The sequence below is a fragment of the Geospiza fortis genome, unplaced genomic scaffold (assembly GCF_000277835.1).
Source record: "Geospiza fortis unplaced genomic scaffold, GeoFor_1.0 scaffold173, whole genome shotgun sequence".
In the NCBI taxonomy this organism is placed as follows: domain Eukaryota; kingdom Metazoa; phylum Chordata; class Aves; order Passeriformes; family Thraupidae; genus Geospiza; species Geospiza fortis.
The window spans coordinates 2941101-2948778 of record NW_005054334.1 but is presented as its reverse complement, the minus strand read 5'-3'; the positions used below and the strand labels follow the sequence as shown (position 1 = coordinate 2948778).

At 51.0% G+C, this 7678-nt stretch overlaps 1 long non-coding RNA gene across 1 annotated transcript in view; it reads left to right on the top strand.

Annotated features, from left to right (window-relative positions):
* LOC115947966 overlaps positions 1 to 7678 on the top strand; it is a 49506-nt gene that overhangs the window by 15016 nt on the left and 26812 nt on the right. Inside the window, exon 2 of the long non-coding RNA XR_004081822.1 lies at positions 1627 to 1807. This is a non-coding gene — a long non-coding RNA (uncharacterized LOC115947966). The remainder of the gene's footprint in view (positions 1 to 1626; positions 1808 to 7678) is intronic.

Sequence of the window (7678 nt, the reverse complement as noted above, 5' to 3'; positions counted from 1 at the left end):
AGGGAGGAGTGAGGCTGCTTTTGCAGGCTTTCTGCTCCAGAGACTTTGCTCCCTCGGAGTGACAACTCCAGTCCGTGGACAGACACATGGGAGATTGTCGAACGGGCAGAATTAGCGGAAGTGAGGAAAAAAATAAAAGGGAAAATCTTACTCAGAGATGGGGCAGTTAAAGCAGATTTGGTGTGGCAGTGGAAAGTGTGTGTGTGAATATGCACCCGTGCACTTGCACAGAATAATACAGCTGTCTCCAAAGTGAGTTCCACCTTCATAACTTTCAAGAATGTCTTTTTTTTTTTTTTTGGTGAATGGCAGTGGCTGTCTGTGTTTCATGTCTAGTTTGTGTTTGTCTGCCTGTGTTGGATGTTGATGAGTATTTGTGTTTTCCATGTGACAGAATTTGTCTGGGGCTAATGTTTAGGATCCAGAAGGATGCTATGCCACTGTGTGGGCTGAGTTTAGGTAGGTAACAGTATGTGATACAATCAGTTTGTATGCTGCAGGCAATTCATAAGCAGAGTATATTTGTGTGTGATATACAGCCACTGGTGCTTGCTTGACTTATGTTCCTGAGTGCATGAGGATGTTTTACGTGCCCTCATTTTCTTACAGATACGTCATTTGCTAATGTGGCGTTTGCACTGACTTGGATGTGTGTGTGTGTGCATGGCACTTTTTCTGTTCTCTGCTATGGGAGTGGCTCATTAAATTCTGTGTGTTTGTGCAGTGAGAGTTTTGTATAAGGGGTCAGAAGCTGGTGGTAGACATGTTTGGGTATTCCGCGTGCATTTGCGCAGGGATCACTATTTGCTGAGCTGTATAAAATGTTTTTGCTGGGTACTCATAGGAATGGTGGAATAGGCTGGGTGGAGCTGATGTGGTGTTGTGTGATGGTTGTCTGAGTTACCACGTGTGCATCTTAATACAGATGTGCAACCTTGTAGGTAGGTGCAGGGTGTATGTGAAGAAGAAAAGCACCTCATCCTTTAGAGGAGCTCTGAGTTTTTAGGGGTTGTATGCAAGGTGGTGTGGAAAGACCAGTGAGTAAATATCTGCGTGTGTGTCCAGTGCGTGTGTGTGTGTGTGTGTGTCCTGAGTGTGCAGAGTGTCCTTGCAGGGGGTGTGCCTGGGTGACTGTGTGGGCTGGGAGGTGACGTGTGTGTGTGTCTGTGTGCGTGCGGCCGTGTGTGTAGGCACACTTCAACTTCCGCCGGAGCAGCTCCATCAGCACCTGGCCCTGTGCTGGGTCAGGTGCTCTCTCCTTTTGTGTGCAGTGGGACAGCCAGGCTCTTAGCACACAGGCCAACCTCTTTCCCATGCTTTCAGTCTCTTTCCATCTGGCTGTCTGTCTACTCTGCTGCCCCTGTCCAGTTGTCTGTTCCCATAATCACCGATACGCCTTGACTAGCTCACACCCTACACTGCCTGTGGACTCAGCAGCTGTGCATCTCTCCGTCCCTCCCACACACACACATTCACACACACACACACACACCCTGGATCTTCATATGTGGCATATTCAGTTGCCATTGGAAACCTAAGAAAGAAGTGAATCTACCCTCCAAGTCTTAAGCTGGTGGTTTTTTTCCTTTTTTTTTTTTTCCCTCCCCTTTCCTCCTCTCCTCACAGAAGGCGAAGTCGTTCGCAATGAATCCATGGCAGCTTCGATCGAGCGGTGAGCTGGAGCACCTACTCACAGGCCACTCCTTCATGTGACTGAACAGAGACCTTTCCCAGCACTCGCCAAGGAGAGCAGAGCCCTGGATTTACCTCCCGCGCAGCCGGGCACCCCCAGCGCAGGCACTGCGAGGTAAGGCAACCTCGGCACCTCTGTCTGTGCCTCTCTCCATCTCGCCCTCCCTCCCCCTCGTTGCTCGTTCCCCAGAGGTGTGAGGGAGGAGAAGGGCAGGGGTTTCTGCTATGCTGTGAACACAATCTAGGCTTTCATCAGCGCTCTCCCCACCACGGAGAGCTGCTCCCTCCCCTCTGAGCCCCTTCCCTTGCGGCTCTGCATGCGTGTGCAGGGAGGGGTTGTTTGCAGAGCAGCCGAGGGACGTGCTGCAGGTCCCCCGCACGCAGTCCCGAGTGCATTCCGCCCCTATCCCACCCGTCCCTGGGCACACACCTGTCTGCTCTTCTCCATTCGTCGTTTTCCTCCACCTCCCCTGTTTCTCGGGAGAAGGGGCAGCCAGGCTGACTCTGCTGCAGCCTGGCCAGCAGCAAAGCTGGGCTCCGCAGCCCTGGCCTGGGTCACCTCAGGGATGCAGCTTGCAGCAGAGCAGGAGTGGCATCATGCTACCGGGAGTGGGCCATAGAGGGGAGGATTCCCCCTCCCTCCTCATCTCATAGATATTTTTGGGATTCCAATTCCCCACAGAAGATGCTGGCCTCCATTTCCTAGCCAGGTACCTCCTCTGAATTCCCAGCCCAGCTTGCCACAGCTTTTGGGGTGATGGGCAGGCTCTTTGTCACTGCTTATCTGCTGTCCCCTGGTGCTCCTTCTCAACTGGAAGGGATGTTTTCCTACTGGAGACAGTGTATTTCATAAGCCAGGAACGCAGTGTGCCCTGCACAGGCAGTGAAGGGGCCCTGTGCCGAGCCTGACCCATTTTGGGGCGCAAAGCTCTTGGGAGCACCTGAAAGGGCCTCCTGCTGCTTGGGGCTGCCCTCAGTGCCCCTTTCCTCAGCTTCTCTGCAGGCAAAGCAGGAAGATCAGCTGCACTATTTCCATGCCATGTCTCCGTGCTGCTGGAGCTGCTGTGGGGGTGGGAGGGGAGTGGGAGCAGCTGTTTCTCCCAGTGCCTGGGCAGGCCCAGATGTGCTGCCAGTCCTCAAGGAGCATGAACGTGCCTGGAGATGCCTCTCCCCAGAATAGACCCTAAAGCAATAAGCTGCTGGCAAAGTAGTGGGTAACCTCAGAGGAGTGGATTTTAAAGGGGAGGTCTGGGAGTTTGCAACCTGCCAGGCTGTGGTTTCAGGCTCTGAACAGACTCTGACAGAGGCCAGAGTTTTTCTGAGTCAGATTTTGGGGGCAGTTGTGTTTCTCTGAGGGGAAGGGACTGGCAGGTCTGTGCTACTGTGCAGCCCCCACACTGGTGCTGGTATGGTGTCCCCTGAAGAAGGTGATGTGTTCCTCCCCTCCTGCCCAGGTCCAACCTGGTGATGCTGACAAAGAAGGCACATCTTCCACTGCATCTTCCAGTGCATCTTCCACCGCATCTCTGCTGCCACTGCAGGACCCTGCCATCAATTTTCCCCATCTGCAGTTCCTCAATGCCCCCTGACCCACCACTCCAATACCCACCCTTCTACACAAACTGCTGCCTTCAACTTCTCTTTGCTGCCTCTTGCTGTTTTTCTTCCTTCTCTGGGGTGCCCTGAGCCCTGCCTTTCCCTCTTTCCTGTTCCTCACTTCTCCTTTGTGACCACCATGGCGGGCAGGAGCAGCTTTGGTCAGCCTTGGGAAGGGCTGAGGCTGCCTGGTGGGGCTGTTTCTGAGTGCTGGAGCCAGCTGGTGTTACTGTGAAGCGATCCTTTCCCCTGTGGTTCACACCCTCCGGTGCGTGCAGGCGTGTGTTGCGGGTGACAAGTGACCGTGGTGTTGTTGATGTGTCACTCTTCCTCCTGGCTGGAGCCTGGCAGGGAGCGTGCCCATGCAGTCACACTCAGTGTCATTGTTGAGGAGTTTGCAGAAGAAAGCAAGCTCTTCTCATATGGAGCCTCCAAAGTCATTTGGCATTGGTTAAATTCCTCAGTCCTCTCAGGACATGGCTTTGGCACTGGCTCAGGGTGGACAAGACAATAAATCCAGCTCTAGGGAGCTTGGTACTGGGTCAAAACTGCTGCAGCTACATGGTAGAAAATGCTGATCCAGTATGAATTCACTCTGCTGTTTGAGATTTGTTTAGAAAACAATGCTGGCTTAACTCTGTACTGGCAAGATTTATGTTGTGTTGGGTATTATCTGTCTGCACAACCCTCTCTTGGTGCTGGCTGAGTGCTGTTTGTGTGCCACATCTGGCACGTGCTCCTGATCATGCATGCTATGGCTAATCTGACAGATGTAATTGCATGCTGCAGCCAGCCTGGTTCAGTCCCTCCTGTCAGGCAAGCCAGTCTGAAAGAGGGTTAAATTACAGTCTGGGAGCAAGCCTTATCCCACACCAGGCAGATGCTGGAGAGGATGGCATTGGCTGGGAGGAGGGCAGGCATCGTGCTGAAAAGGAAGAGGAAGGGGAGGGAAGCATTGTTGCAGCAGGAGAATGTTATTCTCCAGCCCTGACCACTCCACAGGTCAGTGCACAGGCTCCAGGAGAGGCATTATCATTCCTCACAGGATCATGTTGGCAGAAAATGGGGCTGCACCACGGATGGAGGCTGAGCCAGCCCCACTGGAGGCAGGTGCTCATTTGGGACAGAGTATGAGTGCAAGCCCTCGCTGTTATGGTGCAGGGACTTGTTCCAGGTCTGCCACTGAGGTGCTTGTCTTGCTGAAGGAGGTAATTTTATTTGTGCTGAAGGGCCAAAGGGCAGGAAGGTGGTGAGGGGTGATTTGCCTCATGCTTTTGTGTGGATGTGTGCAAGTCTCTGGTGATTAGGAAGGGAATTTGTTGACCAGGTTTAGCAGTCTGAAGTCAGTTTTACTGTAAATCTCAGCAAAATGAGCTTTTGGAGGTTAAAGTCAAGAGTTGACACTGTCTACCAAACCTTGTTGCTAAGGGTCCTAATCCTAGCAAACTCTCACACTGGTCACCATGCTGTGCCACAACTTCCCCTGCCTTTACGTGGAACGGGCAGTAGCCACAAACACAGTGGGAGAGGAGGAGGTTGGGGAGCAGGGATGTGAAGGAGCAATGCTTGAGGCTGCACAGAGAGATGCTGTGGGGACAGGGAGGTTCAGCCTGTGGCCTCTGCTGACATGACTGAGTGCTGTCATTCGCAGGGGCTGGATGCTGCAGGAGAATCCATAATGACCGGGGTGCTGCGTGCCAGGCAGAGGCAGGGATTCACTCAAGCCTCTGTTTGTTTGGGAAGAGAAAGGGAGTCTGTGGCTTGTCACTTGGGAAACAGAGTAGAGATTCAGTGGAGAAGGACAGGCTTCTTGGCTGAGCCTCCCTGAGCAGCCGTGCCACGTGCCTGTGTGTGTCAGGGGACTAAGGGGGCCCTGGTACAGGCCATGACTGGCAGCTGGCCATCCCCAACCCCGTCACTTCACCTCCCCCTTGCACCCTCTGCACAGCCGCTGCCAGGCGGCTGAGGACAGCCCTGAGACACACACACATGACAGACCAGTGCATGTGAAGAGAGGGAGACAACTCAAAAGCCTTGCTAGAAGAGCAGCTGGATGGGATTTGTGCTACCTCCCTTCCTGGTTTATGCCCTGTGCAGTAGAACAGCATCTGTGTGAGTGTCCATGTTGCTTCATTCCAGCCCAAACAGGCACCTTCAGCAGGGCTGTGTCTGGTGTCTGGAGAGTCTTGTTGGGCTAAGTTGGAGGAAGACCTTTTTCTCTCCCAAGTTCCTTCTCTGTCTCATCCCAGTGTGAGCCCTGTCTTGCTTCGTGGAGTGGAGACCTGCAGGCAGTGGAGGGAGGTGTTGCAGAGGGAAAGGGGAATCTGAGACACACAGAGCATGGAGGGGTGCAGACACTGAGATAAGAAAGAGGGAGGACCTGAGAGAAAAAGGATAGAAGCAGCAAAGGAAAAAAGGGATGGAAAGGGAGGCAGAAAGAGAGCAGCATGCCCCTGCAGTCACAATGTGGTATGGAAGTATCTTATATTGATATTACAGACTAGACTTTGACCTGACGATATTTGTACTGGGCAGGGATGTGGTCTCAAAAGCTCTGTGGCAGGAGGACCAGCTCTGCACAGTAAACTGCTCATCTTCTATCCACCTCCTTCATTAAGGGAATAGCCAGCCTATGATTGTCCTGCTTTGAGACGCCCTCCCCTTGTGCATGTTTTTCTGCTCCAGATATGGAGGAGGGAACATGGCTGAGAAATCCCTCTTCGTGTCCTCTGTTCTCCTGGCCCTCACCCCATGGATCCAGAGGAAGTGAATGTGCTGCCCAGCACTGCTGAGAACTGCCTTGCTATGTTCTGGAGGGATGTTGGTGAGGCCTTAGAGGGACCACAGACTTGCCATTAGATGGCTCCCCAAAAAAACTTATGGCCACATTACCCCATATAGGCAATGTCTGCAGGGAATGAATTCAACAAGCTACACAACTTTTTCTACAGTTTTTTCTACAATTGCCCCATCAACATGTCCCACAAGAACAGAACAGCAGCAAATAGATAAGAGGGATTTATGGAAATTTCTCTTCCTCTTTTATGAAATATACTTGAGTACATGTCTGTCAGGTAAGGCTGTAATGCCAGGTCTGTCACAGAGTAGGTAGATTTCATACAGATGTTCCAAGTGTCACTTTTTATGGGGCTGTGATGGTTTCCAGAAGCTGGAATGCCAGTGTTGGCTTGCAGGCAGGTTGACAGGTGAACATGTATCCACAGATGGTTGTGTGTTCATTGTGACATAAACCTGGGGGTGCTTCTTCTCCATCTCAAGCTTCCTCCTTGACTCCTTGTTTGTAGGACCAGCAGAAGATATGGCTTAAAGTGAGTGACACATCAGGGCCTCAGGACTGTGCCCCATTCTCAACTGCCATGCCTTTTAAAGCCAGACAGCATGGTGAAATCTATGGAGAACCAGTCTGGCACAAAGGGAGAAACACTCATATAATGGGGCTACTTATTTGAGTTCTCCAGCATTGCCCATTACATTTCATGTCTTGTGGCTGATGCAGTTGAAAGGCAATCACTGGAGCTAACAGCCCAGCAATGTTCTGCTCACCTTCTGATTTACTTCCTTTCATCCTCACTGGGTTTCATCTCCTCCCAGGTTCATGCATCCCCCAGCACTGAGGTCACTTTCTTTTCATCACACCTTAGGCTGTATATAATCAAGCTAGCACTGTTCCTGCCCTGAATCTTCTGGGGTCAAGATGGAAATCACTATTCAGCAAGAGACCCAAACAAATGAGCAAAACTAGCCTGGTTGGTCAGAACAGAGTGGATGTTATCCAAGAAAACTCGCATTGATCAATTCCAGTCACCTCCTGTGCTTAAAGTGACTCAGTATCTCCATTTTTAGGATGTTGCTGGGGAGCTGAATTCTCTTATGATTTCTCTTGTATCAGCTGTCCCTACCAACAGTATTTGTGAGATTCTTTTCCTATATCTGCTTAGATGAGGATCTGTTGGAAAATATGCTGGTAGAATAATGGGTGCTGGGACAAAGCAACTCATAAAAAACCCACAAACCCAGTGAAAAAAACCCCAACAACTACAAAACCTCCGCCCCCCCTTTCCCTGAACAATAAGTTATCAAGTCCAGATGGTTAAATCCGAGAGTTTGGAAGGAGCTTAAGTGATTGAGCTGCTAACAAAAATATGCAATCTCTTGTGGAAAAAAAAAAGCTACTGATTTGGGAAATTGGAGAAGACCAAATGTTGTACCTATATTTAAAAAAAGGCTTCAGTGATGATCCGGGGAATTAAAGATCAGTAGGCTTTGCATCTGTGTCTGCTAAACTGGTGGGAATGATAATTAAAAAGCAGTGCTTGAAGACATCTGGAAGAGTGTGGTCTGATAGGGCCTATCCAGCGTGGGTTCAGCA